This window comes from Poromitra crassiceps, assembly GCF_964638095.1.
Source record: "Poromitra crassiceps genome assembly, chromosome: 5".
Taxonomy (NCBI): Eukaryota; Metazoa; Chordata; class Actinopteri; order Beryciformes; family Melamphaidae; genus Poromitra; species Poromitra crassiceps.
Window position 1 is genome coordinate 20,058,311 of NC_139642.1, and position 14,448 is coordinate 20,072,758.

The window sequence follows — 14,448 nt, forward strand, 5'->3', positions numbered from 1 at the left end:
TCACAGGTGGCTGACCTCCATAGTGAGGTCTGCTTCTCCACATTCACAGGTAGCTAACCTCCATAGTGAGGTCTGCTTCTCCACATTCACAGGTAGCTAACCTCCATAGTGAGGTCTGCTTCTCCACATTCACAGGTGGCTGACCTCCATAGTGAGGTCTGCTTCTCCACATTCACAGGTGGCTGACCTCCATAGTGAGGTCTGCTTCTCCACATTCACAGGTGGCTGACCTCCATAGTGAGGTCTGCTTCTCCACATTCACAGGTGGCTGACCTCCATACTGAGGTCTGCTTCTCCACATTCACAGGTGGCTGACCTCCATAGTGAGGTCTGCTTCTCCACATTCACAGGTGGTTGACCTCCATAGTGAGGTCTGCTTCTCCACAGTCACAGGTGGCTGACCTCCATACTGAGGTCTGCTTCTCCACATTCACAGGTGGCTGACCTCCATAGTGAGGTCTGCTTCTCCACAGTCACAGGTGGCTGACCTCCATAGTGAGGTCTGCTTCTCCACATTCACAGGTGGCTGACCTCAACTGCTGACCTACAGATGACTACACTTTTTTAGAAGAGATCGATCCACCCAGGTCAACTGCTGACCTGGGTGGCAGATACAGATACAGTTATTCAAGATACAGATATTCAAGCCCCTTCAGGGGCAATAGGCTAGAAGCCCTGGTATTGCCGCTTGCAGCTATTCTCCATCTGTCTCTGTCTTTCTGTCACACCCTCTTATTTAACACTTCTTTACTCCATCCTCCACTTCTAAACTCATCTCACCCTCTGCCTCTCTTTCTTTCATCCTCCTGTGTGTTCCATCCTTTCCTCCCTGCTACAGCCTGACAGGTCGAGGGGAGTGGCTTCAGGGCTCCTCCCGCCACACAGCCTGACAGGCTGAGGGGAGTGGCTTCAGGGCTCCTCCCTCCTACAGCCTGACAAGCTGAGGGGAGTGGCTTCAGGGCTCCTCCCTCCTACAGCCTGAGGGGAGTGGCTTCAGGGCTCCTCCCTCCTACAGGCTGAGGGGAGTGGCTTCAGGGCTCCTCCCTCCTACAGGCTGAGGGGAGTGGGTTGGGTTCAGGGCCGTAACCTCCTCTCTCTCCCTCCAACTCTCTTTTCTGAAAAACATAAATAGCAGTTTCCTGTTACATCAGTCTGATGAAGACAGCAGCTGAGGCAAGATTACATTACTGCTGAGAACAATAATGTGTGTGTGTGTGTGTGTGTGTGTGTGTGTGTGTGTGTGTGTGCGTGCATGCGTGTGTGTGTGCATGTGTGTGTGTGTGCGCGCGCCTGCGCGTGTGTGTGTGTGTGTGTGTGTGTGCGTGCGTGCGCGCCTGCGTGCGTGCGTACATGTGTGTGTGCGTGTGTGCGCGCGCATGTGCGTGTGTGTGTGTGTGTGTGTCTGCATGTCAATCAATCCATCAAACTTTATTTGGCTTAGGCCCCTATATGGCGGGGATGTTTGTGTGTGTGTGTGTGTGTGTGTGTGTGTGTGTGTGTGTGTGTGCCTGTAAACCAGATTGACTGCAGCTATAATTAAATTGTATGTGCTCTGGGAGATCATGTCTGTCTTTCTCTTTTTTACGGTAAGCTAGGAGATGGTCATGCTTGCTGGGGTGTGTCACACACACACACACACACACACACACACACACACACACACACAGATAGGTCTGTTGAGGCCAGTAGTATTACATACGCTTGTGTATAGAGAGGCAAAGTGACCGCCTACTGCCTGCTTCAGCACTGTACCAGAGATTTTCATGCGCCATTTATTTTCCCATACACATTTCGTAAAATGCTTATAAAACTAGTTTTACTGGTTCAAACCAAACGGTACAGATATATTTAGAAACAGGAGAGATGGGACCAAAACGTTAAAAAAATGCGGGTTTAAAGAAAATGTTTTTTTGATGTTTTTTTTAGTTTTGGTCCGAGTGAAATGTTCTATGGTCTCTCCCGATTATAGCGTAAAGCTGCGTTCACACCGACCTATTAAAGTTGGTCGCTGGCGTCGAGTTTACATACAAAGTCAATGCAAACGAGCGATTGAGCGTATATTCGCCTGGGAGAATAATCGCTGGGCGTCCGAGCGGCAGAGACCGAGCGACAGGGAGAAAATACGCTCGTCGCTCAAGATGAAATATTCCAACTCGAGCGAAAATACGCTGGCATCAGTCGCTCGCTGTTCAATGCTGATTGGCTGCTGTGTGAGAGCGAGTCAAGGATCACTCTGGCTTGGAACAAACCGCTGGTTTATTGGGTGGCAACAAACCGCATTGACAGCCTGACAGCTGACATGAAGTGAAGTCTGTACTACCATATGTGTACTACCGGTATGCAGCTCGCATTAGGAGCACGCTGATAGGCTTAGCTTGTAAACAATGACGGTGGCTCATAGTGGACAAACAGCATGACATTGCGTAACGTTATATCCCCCACATGTCCGTCATTTCGTGTGCCTGTTGATGAGCGATTTAAACAGAGCGACAGAGCGATTCCAAAGGGTTGACTTGAGCGACAGAGCGAAAAATAAATATCTCGGTGTGAATGCACCTTTAGCTGAACCGTTTGGTTCACAGGTAACCCAGTCTGCCCCAAACCTGCACTCTAACCCAGTCTGCCCCAAACCTGCACTCTAACCCAGTCTGCCCCAAACCTGCACTCTAACCCAGTCTGCCCCAAACCTGCACTCTAACCCAGTCTGCCCCAAACCTGCACTCTAACCCAGTCTGCCGCAAACCTGCACTCTAACCCAGTCTGCCCCAAACCTGCACTCTAACCCAGTCTGCCCCAAACCTGCACTCTAACCCAGTCTGCCCCAAACCTGCACTCTAACCCAGCCTACCCTAAACCTGCACTCTAACCCAGCCTACCCCAAACCTGCACTCTAACCCAGTCTGCCCCAAACCTGCACTCTAACCAAGTCTGCCCCAAACCTGCACTCTAACCCAGTCTGCCTCAAACCTGCACTCTAACCCAGTCTGCCCCAAACCTGCACTCTAACCCAACTAACCCAGTCTGCCCTAAACCTGCACTCTAACCCAGTCTGCCCCAAACCTGCACTCTAACCCAGTCTGCCCCAAACCTGCACTTTAACCCAGTCTGCCCCAAACCTGCACTCTAACCCAGTCTGCCCCAAACCTGCACTCTAACCCAGTCTGCCCCAAACCTGCACTCTAACCCAGCCTGCCCCAAACCTGCACTCTAACCCAGCCTGCCCCAAACCTGCACTCTAACCCAGTCTACCCCAAACCTGCACTCTAACCCAGTCTGCCCCAAACCTGTACTCTAACCCAGTCTACCCCAAACCTGCACTCTAACCCAGTCTGCCCCAAACCTGTACTCTAACCCAGCCTACCCCAAACCTGCACTCTAACCCAGTCTGCCCCAAACCTGTACTCTAACCCAGCCTACCCCAAACCTGCACTCTAACCCAGCCTACCCCAAACCTGCACTCTAACCCAGTCTGCCCCAAACCTGCACTCTAACCCAACCTGCACTCTAACCCAGTCTGCCCCAAACCTGTACTCTAACCCAGTCTGCCCCAAACCTGCACTCTAACCCAGTCTGCCCCAAACCTGCACTCTAACCCAGTCTGCCCCAAACCTGCACTCTAACCCAGTCTGCCCCAAACCTGCACTCTAACCCAGTCTGCCCCAAACCTGCATTAATGCCTCTGTTAAAGAGCGAGCGCTTGGCTGCAGCGTCACCGCTGCAGTTGGCCTTTGTGAGAGTGACACTTGTGATGTGAATTGTATTATTCTCCATAACGAGCTGACAGTCATTGCATTGCTGTGTCTTAATTACGCTGGATTGGAATTGGCTTCTCGCTAACGAGGAGCCGCCTTCAAGACTCGTTTTCAATGATCTCGCTCCTCTACGTCCCCATCACCTGCCATAACAACTCCCCTCATCACCAGCACCATAACGACAGGAGAGAGGGAGAGAGAGCACAAACACACAAGACCCCTTCACAGTCTGACAGTTTTATATTTACTGTGAAGTGTGTCAACATCATTACTGTCTTGTTGTACTCATGACGTTTTTGCAAAATGAGCACAAAGTCTTCAAATGCAATGAACGTACTCTGTACATGAGAAGTGAGGGAAATGCATGTCAGAAAATGATGAAGACATGACAGAGACTGATTTGACAGTGAACTAGTGAGGTGGAATGTAAGGGTGTCCAGGAGGGGGCGATGGATGGATAGATCAGCACTCAGACAACCTGGGTTCATTTCATGTGAGGAAGTAAGAGTTTGCCCCTTCTCCCGCCCGCAATTGTCGCTCTCTCACGAGAACGTTCGCTATTTTACAATTGTCTGTGAGACAGTGTTGGACTAGGGGTGTGGTGGGCATAACGTCGGACGTTTGACGACTTCGGAGTGAGAATGTGTTGCTTATGGCTTAAAAATAGTTCAGTGGTAGGGTGGGGTTAGGCTAAGGTCACTATAGGTCAGGTTTAGGGTTTATGAATGAACAACACAAAACATTTTTAGCTGGGTAACTTCACTCACTCCCTTGTGTGCACAAAAGAACGTACAATCCAAGGAATCACATTAGCATAATCACCAGACAGAACAATCTACTAGAGACACACAGATGATTTTCTTGCCAAACCTTTTGTCACATTGGATAAAGGGACCGATGGGCTCCCAAAAAGTTTGTATTTCTTTTAACCAAATTGTTTATTTTATGTAAACCTAACCCTAACTTTAATGAAAGGTATTTAGTTAATTAATCAATTCATTTAGTTAATCAATGAATCTATTAATCAATGTATCCCCCCTATATTTCAGATGATTACCTTTTTTGTCTAGAATTCAGAGCAGGTATTGTTTTGAGTGTTCCTGATGACTAATTGGTGCAAAATGGGAGAAAGTAATCAAAGTTGAAGCCTCTAATGTGTTTTGTAAAATAAGTTTCATTCTGCAGCAGTTGGAGTGGGCTTGTTATTTTGGAGGCGAGACAGAGAATTAAGTCAAGTCCAGTCCTCTGGTAGGTCTGTGTACTGCACGCAAGCATATCACATACTCCACTCTGTGGGCCAGCACAGCCAGGGAGAAACGCCACAGGGTAATCACACTCGCCAGCCCGCCAAACACACACACACACACACACACTCGCGCACACACACACACACACACACTCGCGCACCCACACACACACACACACGCACACTCGCCAGCCCGCCAAACACACACACAGAAACACACACACACACACACACACACACACACACACAGGTACAAATGCCACTGGCGAAAAACTCCAAACAAGATTAGGCCCCCTGTTGACGACACCTGTCAATATGGCTTTCCCCTGAAGGATAGTGTTGAACTGGAGAGCGATTCATTACACACACACACACACACACACACACACACACACACACACACACTCTCACACTCTCACACTCACACACATACACACACACACACACACACACTCTCACACTCTCACACACACACACACACACACACACACACACACACACACACACACACCAACCCCTCATTGATTTATTCCGCTTCCATCCATTTCCTATCTTCCCTGATCAAACTATTTTCTTCCATTCTGTTCGTTAGGCTATATACAGCACCCTTTGTCTCTCTGTCCTCCCTCCTGTGTTTCTCCCAACACACAAGAAGTCTCACAGAAAATGGTAAAATAGCAACGTTGTGGCCCAACAATTAAAGCTGATCCTTGTCTCTATAGATGGCAGACACTTTATCCTCACAGGCATCATGCGTACCTGAAGCCCCCGCTGCGTTTGGCTGTGATTACACAGTGCTTTAACAGAGTCAAGACATTTTCATTAATGGATTGCCTGAACTTTTGATGTGCATACGTACGTACATGTAACGACTTCAAAACTTCAGTTACAACTATCTTCAGTCTGAGGCTAGAAAAGGTCAGTTATGTTTAAGTCAAAAACCTTGGGTGGGAAGATTATAAAAATATTTGAATAGAAGTAGCCTACTGTTGTAAAAAAGTAAAAGTTTTAGCTCAAGCTAAAAAGCAGTTACTGTGTGACATCACTGATGACACTATCACTGATGACATCACAATTGCTCGAGTGACATCACTGATGACATTATCACTGATGATATCACAATATGCTTAAAGGAACACTCCGCCCATTTTCAACCAGCTTTGTATCATTAGAACATCAGTAGTATATCAGAAAACTGTAAACGGTTTTGAAGTCTATCATTTAATTTGACAGTTATTGAGTGTTAAAGTGTGGACCAGTGACATCACTGGTCCACACTAACTCAAATTAATAACTCATTAACTCAAATCAACTCTCAATAACTGTCAAACTATTCATCATTCATCTAGTTTGACAGTTATTGAGCATTGATTTGAGTTAATGAGTTATTCATTTGAGGTAGTGTGGACCAGTGATCCACACTTTAACACTCAATAACTGTCAAATTAAATGACAGACTTCAAAACAGTTTACAGTTTTCTGATATACTACTGATGTTCTAATGATACAAAGCTGGTTGAAAATGGGCAGAGTGTTCCTTTAAAGCATAAATAAAGCTGATGCATCTTCTGGAAGTTATGTAAATGATGACGTGACACTGATGATGTCACCAATGACGATCATCAATGTCTGTCAATTAGGCAACATCACATGAGAGGGAGTGATGTAGCTACTCTATGGTCACGGCTGTGATTTGGTCGTAGGCACGAGGCCGAGTGCCGAAGATAATCACAGGCGTGACGATGTTAGCTGATGTCAGTCATAAATCACTGATGATGTCATAGTCACAAATCACTTAGATACAGAGCAATTGTGATGTCAGCAGTGATGTCATAAATGCTTCTCTACTTGCGCACAGAGCCATTGTGACATGGTCATAGGGATGTATACGATAACCGGTTTTAATGATAACCGTGATAAAATTCCTTATAACCGTACCGTTTCAAAATGTCATTATCATTAAAACCATTTTACCGTGATTACCGTGGTACCATGATTACAGTGCTTTGAAAAACATGGTAAATACTGTTCATCATCAACCAAAGTTGGCAACCGTCTCCTAGATCTCTCTCCCAGCAAACGTGCAGTGCAGCCTTGGAGAAATGATTTCAGTGAGTGTATCAATCCTTTTTGGGTCTGAGTTTTCAATATAAAACAATTTCAGTGAGTCTCTCAGTACTTTTTGAAAATGTTCAGCAATTCTTTATGAATACCGTGATAATACGATAACCGCGATAATTTTGGTCACGATAATCATGATGTGAAATGTTCATACCGTTACATCTCTACATGGTCAGTCACTCACTGATGACATTAGTGATGACATTACTGACTGATGACAGACATCTCACCTTTCTTTCTTTCTTCCGGTGGGGGGGGGCAGGCGTACATAGAGACAGACGCTCTTATACATGTCTGGCTCTGCCCTTAGTGGCCACGCCGTAAGAAATTGTGTCATTTAACATTTTAAATAACTAAATTTGTATGATGCAAAATGGTCATCGGACATTTTGCATCCATCCATATAGGCCCCATCCATTTTGTCTACAAGATTTATCGGCATCTTGAATTTTGTCTAAAAGCGTTTTCACTTTTTCTTTACTGAACTACATCACCGGTGGGAGCTGACATGTTTAGGGTTTGCTTGTTGTTTGTAGACAGGGGGCAGCAAATATATATGAACTCTTTTAATATTTCTGCAAGGACGCACACACACATAGCCTTGATGTGTGATAAAAAAAAATGAAAAAAGAGAGAAAAAGTTAGGAAGTCATGATTTTCATCAGTCGCTGTAGAAGGCATTTTGGATTTGAGACATGGAGAGAAGATCAGGAAAGGTGGAACGACTGCTGCCCTTCACGGCCTGCGATCAACAGTTTGTCGTGCATGATGTCTACGCTGGAGTAGTCGGGCAGCTTCAGGTAGTTGACGCAGGTCATGACTGAGGGCAGGAAGTCGTCCGGGTTCTCAAACGTCTTCCTCACGATGGTCAGAGGCGGGTTCAGGCTCCGGAACCCCCCGACGGGCAGTTTGGGGCTTCCTGTGACAAACTGTAGGAAGAGTCTCTGCTGCTCGGCGCCGAAGCTGCTCAGCACCTCAAACAGGAAGTGTACCGCGCGGCTGTCGTGTGTGTAGCCATGGTCCGGTCGGCAGCACTCCGTCAGCATTTTGATGTCCCACGTCTCTGATCTACTGCCGCACAGCAACTGGTCCAGCTCCTCTGGATAGAAATACTGCAGGTGATGCAAGGGGAAGACTGACCCAAACCCTTCTCTGAACGACTCAAACTGCCTGGACACTCCTTTATTTAGAGTCCAGTACACCACCAACCTGAGGTACTCTTCCAGGTTGTAGATGGTGACCGGAACATCTTTGCCACCCTTTTTCAGCTCAATGTTGGGGAACCCTGGTAGGGTGAAGTCCAAACCCAAGTCCTCCACTGAGCAGCCGTTCATGTTGAGGCTCTCCAATGCCCGCTGCAGTGTCTCCTTCTGCGATCGGTCCTGCTCCAACCTCTTCTTCTGGCGGATAATGTCCTCCAGGTGGTAGACGGACTTGGCTACGCCAGGGTCAATGTTGACCAGGTCATGTGAAGTGATGGACGTCTCGTGCCGCAGCATCCACTTGTAAAATGGCAGCCCAAGGGGCAGGTCCAGCAGTCTGAAGTCCATAATGGCTTTGGCCATGAGCTTTCCTAAGAAACTGAACTTCTTTTTGACTTTGGCTATGTGTGCTGGTTTGATTGTCCTGCCAAAGGGAAGAGGAAACAGTCCCCTGGAGCTGAACATGTACTTAGTTCCCTCTTGGCTTCCTTTAGGGTTGGCCAGGATGACCTCTACACCCCTCCACAGCCCAAGGTCGGCCCGCTGGAGCTCCTGGGACACCAGAGCGTAGAATTCCAGAGTGGGGCCCAGACCTGTGCCCACCTCATTCTCATACTGGATCTCCAGCATGGCCCTGGAGTTGCCAAGGTTCTGCATCACAGACTCGGCCTGTTTCAGCAGCTCCTCGCGGTTTATCGTCCTCTTTTTCTTGTCAAGACGGGGTGCAAGTCTGCTGTCCTGAGAATCTGATTTATTGATTCTGTTGATTTCAGGGTTGGTGTCGAGTAGGCGCTGCATGGCTCTGTCACGATCAAAAGCAGTTACGTAGAAGAGCATCTGCCGTGTGTCAAAGGGGAAGAAGAATGGGCAGGTCTTTCCGAGCTCGATGAGCCAAGTGGGGATGTTCCCCGTCATGATGACCTGCGGGTCTTGCAGCTGACGGTTGGCTTTGGCTGTCAGCTTGCTGTTGATGAACTCACTGGTGGGGATGATCTCCTTACACACAGCATTTTCATACAAGTAGAACCAGTATCTGCTGATCGAGTGCAGGACCCTCAGCAGCAGGTTGACCTCTAGAGATGGGTCATCAAAGGTTATGGTCTCTGGTGGCTCAGAAATTAGGTAGGTCTCGAGAGGATTGGTAATGGTGGGACACACACCATCATGCCACAGCTCATCCTGTTTTTTGGCGTTGCGGGGTGAGGATTTGGTGGGAGCAGTCTGTGCTTGGCCCCTCCTACCTCCCACAGCGTGTTTGCTGGCGGCCTCGTCTTCCCTCACAGGCTTATACCATATTGTGCGTGTTTTGGTCCAGATGCCGGCGCGTCCGTGCGGGTTTGCCTCGCCGTGTAGTCTGTGCCGCACACTGGGGTACTGCTCCATTTGGCTCAGGCAGTTGTTCAGCTTGTGCACCAACCCCAGGAGAGGCCTGTTCTCCAATGGCTCCCAACGACCTGCAGGCTCCATCCCAGGAACCGGACAGCCAAAGAAGACGTTAAAGAACCTCTTGAGCCGCACGTCACGGCTGATTATGTCTCGCTCAGTGTTGGAGGTTAGGTACAGCAGCAGCTGCTTCACCAGCCCACTGTGCTGGATCTCAAATGACGAGACATCCGATTCTGATACAACATTTGAGATCTCAACCAGACAGTCCACGCCAGCATCCATCTGGAGGTTGAGCTGCACAGTGGCTGTGCAAAGTCTCTGCAGTACATTCAGTGAAGGGTTGCTGATGTCCACCTTTTCGGAGTTGAAGTAGCGCTCCACACATTTGATTGCCTGTTCTTTGATCCACGCCTTGATTTTGTCCCTGTTGTCTGAAGTTGAGTCCTTGGGAGGTGCCCTTGCCAGGCCACTCATGCCTGCTGTGCGCGAGGGTTCTGAGATGGCATTGTTTCTCTGGGTGCCCAGTTTTCCACAGGTCTTGAGATTGAGACTGGCCAAGGATGATTTGGGGGGTTGAGTAGTGGTAAGGCGCTTGACTTGATTGTCACTCAACCGCCCCTGTGCGCTGAGATCCAGTTGGTTGTCCATGCTGTGCTGGAACATGGGTGTACCCAGGTCAGGAGTGGCATTGGTCGCAGTTGTAGTGGATGCAGTGCTGATGGTGGTAGTGCACAGACTGGCCGTAACACTGGTGCGTGCCTTATGGAGACCGATGATGATGATGCTCTCAGACTCTGCCAGGTTCTTCACCTGGTGCATCACTCCTTCTCTTCTGAAATAGATGCTGAAGACATCAGGCAGCTTCTGCATGAGGATCTCAGCCATCTGCAGAGAACCCACTACAATCTTAAGGTCCTGGCTGGATAGCATGGAGGCAATGTGACTGGACACAGCGTGGTTCCTGAGCACATCCTTCAGCAACTCTGCGTCAGCAAAGTAAATGATCCTGAGGATGGCTCTAAGGCACTTGTGTCTAACAGCAGGGCCAGCTGAGGAGCTGTACACCTCATACAGGACCCCAAACAGAGTCTTGTAGAAGCACTTTGCCAGCTCAGGCTCCTCCTTCATCAGCTGGGCACGTGCATCTTCCTGCTGCACCTCCTGGTGAGTCCCTAGATTAGGATTGGCAAGATATTTGGGTTTCCTCTGGATGCCGCGTGCCGTGCCGGTGTCTTCATTGATCTGCTGCATAGAGTTGAAGTCAATTGTGTAGACATTGCCCAGGGTAGACAAGCTGATCTCATCCTCCCTATTCTGGTGGGCTTTCTCGATGATGCGGCTTTCAATGTGGTTGTAAGGATGCCAGAATCCCCGGTCATCTCTCCACTGCCAGATGTCTCCTTCTGTGATCTGTGCGCTGAACTTCTTCAGCATGACATCCACCGCAAAGATGCCCTCTCTAGGCAGGCATGGCATCAACTCACATATGAGGGAGGTCAGTTCATAGAGCTCCTGAGGGCTCCGGGGAACCAGGTCAATCTGCTCCTGGCAGGTGCCGTTGGATGCACCGCACAGGAGGAAATGCAGAGTCGCTGCTATGTTCTGCTTCAGGAGCTGGACTGCCAGGGAGGGGCAGGCAGAGCACATGAGGGAGAACATGTGCACCACCATGATGAACACTCCCGAGGTGAGCACAGGCGGAGTCACCAGCAGCTGCTGAATGTTGGTCAAGAGGTCGCGCGACGCCACCTCCTGCAGGAGGTTCTCCTCATGCTGAAAGTTGTCCACCAGTCTGGCGAAACAGAGACAAGCGCTTTCGATGGATTTCTTATCCTGGTGTGTGAGTCTCTGAGTGAGCAGTGGCAGAGAATCAGCAACAAAGTGGAACTCATCTGGAGTAATGCTCTGGCAGCAGTTGGCTGCAATGGCTAACGCGTTCCTCTGTGCATTGATGCTGAAGAACTCTAGGTAGAGCAGGCAGTCAGCAAGCCCACCAGCCTGCAAAATGGCCTTGCTGTGTCGCCTTGACAACATCTCCAAGGCAGTGAGCGCTTGCTCTGCTACATCAATGAACTGGATCACCTGAAGCTTTTCCAATAAGACAGGAATGGCGTCGACCACCACAGCAGAGGATCGAGGAAGTGCCTCCATCATATATGTGAGAGCCCGCGAGGCATGATTCATAATATCAAAGTTATGCTCCATTTGTAACAGTGTGATCAGAGCGGGTACCACGCTCTTGATGGGGAATCCACCAAGTGTCTCCTCATTGCCCATCACCAGCAGCTGGCACATCTGAATGGCAGCCTGGAGCTGCTGGGACTCACCTGTGGCCTGCAGCAGGAAAAGATGTGCGGGGAGACCCCTAGTCTCCAACATACTTTGCAGCCTTCCCATTTCATAGTCATCAGACTCACTTTCTCCAGAGGTGGTCAAGCCTACAGCTCCAGCAACTGAGCTTAAAGCTGAAGGGCCTTGTGGTGCCTTGTCTGTGCACACGGCAGATGAGTTGGACGCATCCTGGTTGTTGTCGGGGTCGGCCATTTTCTCCTGTCGGCGAGCGTCCGCTGTCCCGCGCTTGACCAGGCCTGAGGCCCGCCGACTGTTGCAGGCACAGGAACCCGTGGTCTTCTGCCATGTGCTCCTGGGAAAGCTGGGGAGCTCTGCTGGAGGACTCTCACTGTGCTTCTTAGTGGACTTCCTCAAACTTACTAGTTTTGCTTCTAGTCCTGAAGACCCGGGTTTAGAGGTTTCAGTTTTAGAGGATCCGGGCAGGGACAGTTTGGACTTTGGCACGTTGACTTTGGGGTTGCAGCGGGCTGCCCACTCAAATTTGTACGAGCTGGTAGTTTTGGCCTGCTCCTTGTCACCGGTACTACGGCATGGGGAAGGGCTGGACGATGAAGGAGAATGCCGTGCCAGGTGGTCTTTACCCTGTTTGACCCGGGTGACCTCTGGGTCAGCGCTCTTGGTGCCTGTGGAGGGAGAGGAAGAGGTGGAGGCAGAAGAGAATGAGTCTGTCACATTGCTACACCCGGCTTTGGCTGAGGTGACCGATTCAGACGCCATGACGGTGGGTTCTGCAATTCTGCACTTTGTACCGAAGGGATATATATCATCGTGACCGATGATGTCACAATGTATATGACATCACTGATGCTGTCACAATATGTATGACATCATCAGTGGGTGTGACATCATCAGTGATCTATGACATCACTGATGATGTCACTGATGATGTCATAATGTTTATGCATAAGTGGCATCAGTTCACGTCAGTTCCCCGGACATTGTCATTGTCACATCATCAGTGATGCAATTCTATGCTAGAATCGCACTGTGTTCACGTGTGATTTTTGTGATCTCGCTATGTTCACGCATGACTTCAGTGCTCATAATTGAAATCATTAGTGATGTCATGAAGTCACTGATCAGTGACGTCATCAGTGATATCATTTGAGCAATAAGTGATTTGTGATAATGTGTAATGAATGATGTCATTAGTGTGACATCATCGGCGACCTTGTGATTTCATCTGTGAAACATCATCGGCGACCCGGCCACTTTCTTATGTTGACATTTGAGCAATTGGGATCGATGGTGGCCAGGTTACTACTATTATGTGATGTCATATATCACCGATGATGATATAAATCACTGATGACTTCACAGACAATGATGAGACCTGTGGTCGCCGATGATGTCACACGGATGATACACTGATGACATCATCACCGATAACATCACAATTGTTCAAGTGAAACCTACCGGTGCATACTCACAGCGTGCTCACTGCGCTAGCCACCATGGCAGAGGACCGGACAGGCTGCTGTTTCAAAGCACAGGCTTAGAGTGCTGCTGCTGCCTTGAAATGTCCGAGGGGCCGGGGGAGGGGCCAGGTACGTTAACGTTATTCCTGGAATGCGAGTTTAACGAGCCAGTTACATCTCTTTGCATTCTAATAAATGAAGACATTACCGTTTGTTTTATTTTGTATGTTACATACTTATTGGTCAAGTATATTCACATTTATGGGCTAAAATTCTGCCCAGGTTACAGGCACTAGGCAGCCATCTTGCCCACTCAGAATTTTTTCCTCTGAATGAAAATCGTCGTGATATGATTGGTTGAAATGGGGGAGAAATTTGATAGTTCTTCATGACGTCAACATACTATAGATTACAGTTATGAATGAAATCCTGAAAAATGAACTTTTGATGTGAAAAAGTATGAAAAACTAAAGACATTAGATTTTTGTGATTTTCTTTGCATACATAATTAAATAGGATAGGTGCACTGAATACCCAGGGATGTGATCTAAAATATATATTTTTTATTTCAGCTCGACTTTAAGCTCAATAAACATAACATTCACCAAAATTTCTCCCATTTGTCCGGCACACTGACATCTTCCAGGATACGGTGACCGGCGTACATTCTTTCTAATGGAAACGCTGGTGTGTGTGTGTGTGTGTGTGTGTGTGTGTGCGTGTGCGTGTGCGTGTGCGCATGTGTGTGTGTCTCTCACACACACGTACGCACGCCCGCACGCGCGCACACACACACACACACACACACACACACACACACACACACACACACACACACGGAGAGAGATTGAATAGAAAGAGAGAGAGACTGTGTGAGGGAATCGAAGTGAAAGAGATTACATGAATTACATGGGGGGGGTCACAACTCCAGCGCCCCCAGGCGAGAATCGAACTCAGGACCTTCTAGCTGT

General features: G+C 48.5%; 1 pseudogene across 1 annotated transcript; it reads right to left on the bottom strand.

The window, feature by feature from the left end:
* Nucleotides 1-7,826: 7,826 nt before the first annotated feature.
* Nucleotides 7,827-12,776, bottom strand: LOC310776373 (E3 ubiquitin-protein ligase TRIP12 pseudogene; annotated as a pseudogene). The gene has a single exon. The product of its transcript is annotated as an E3 ubiquitin-protein ligase TRIP12 pseudogene (transcript).
* Between the last annotated feature and the right edge of the window lie 1,672 nt (nucleotides 12,777-14,448).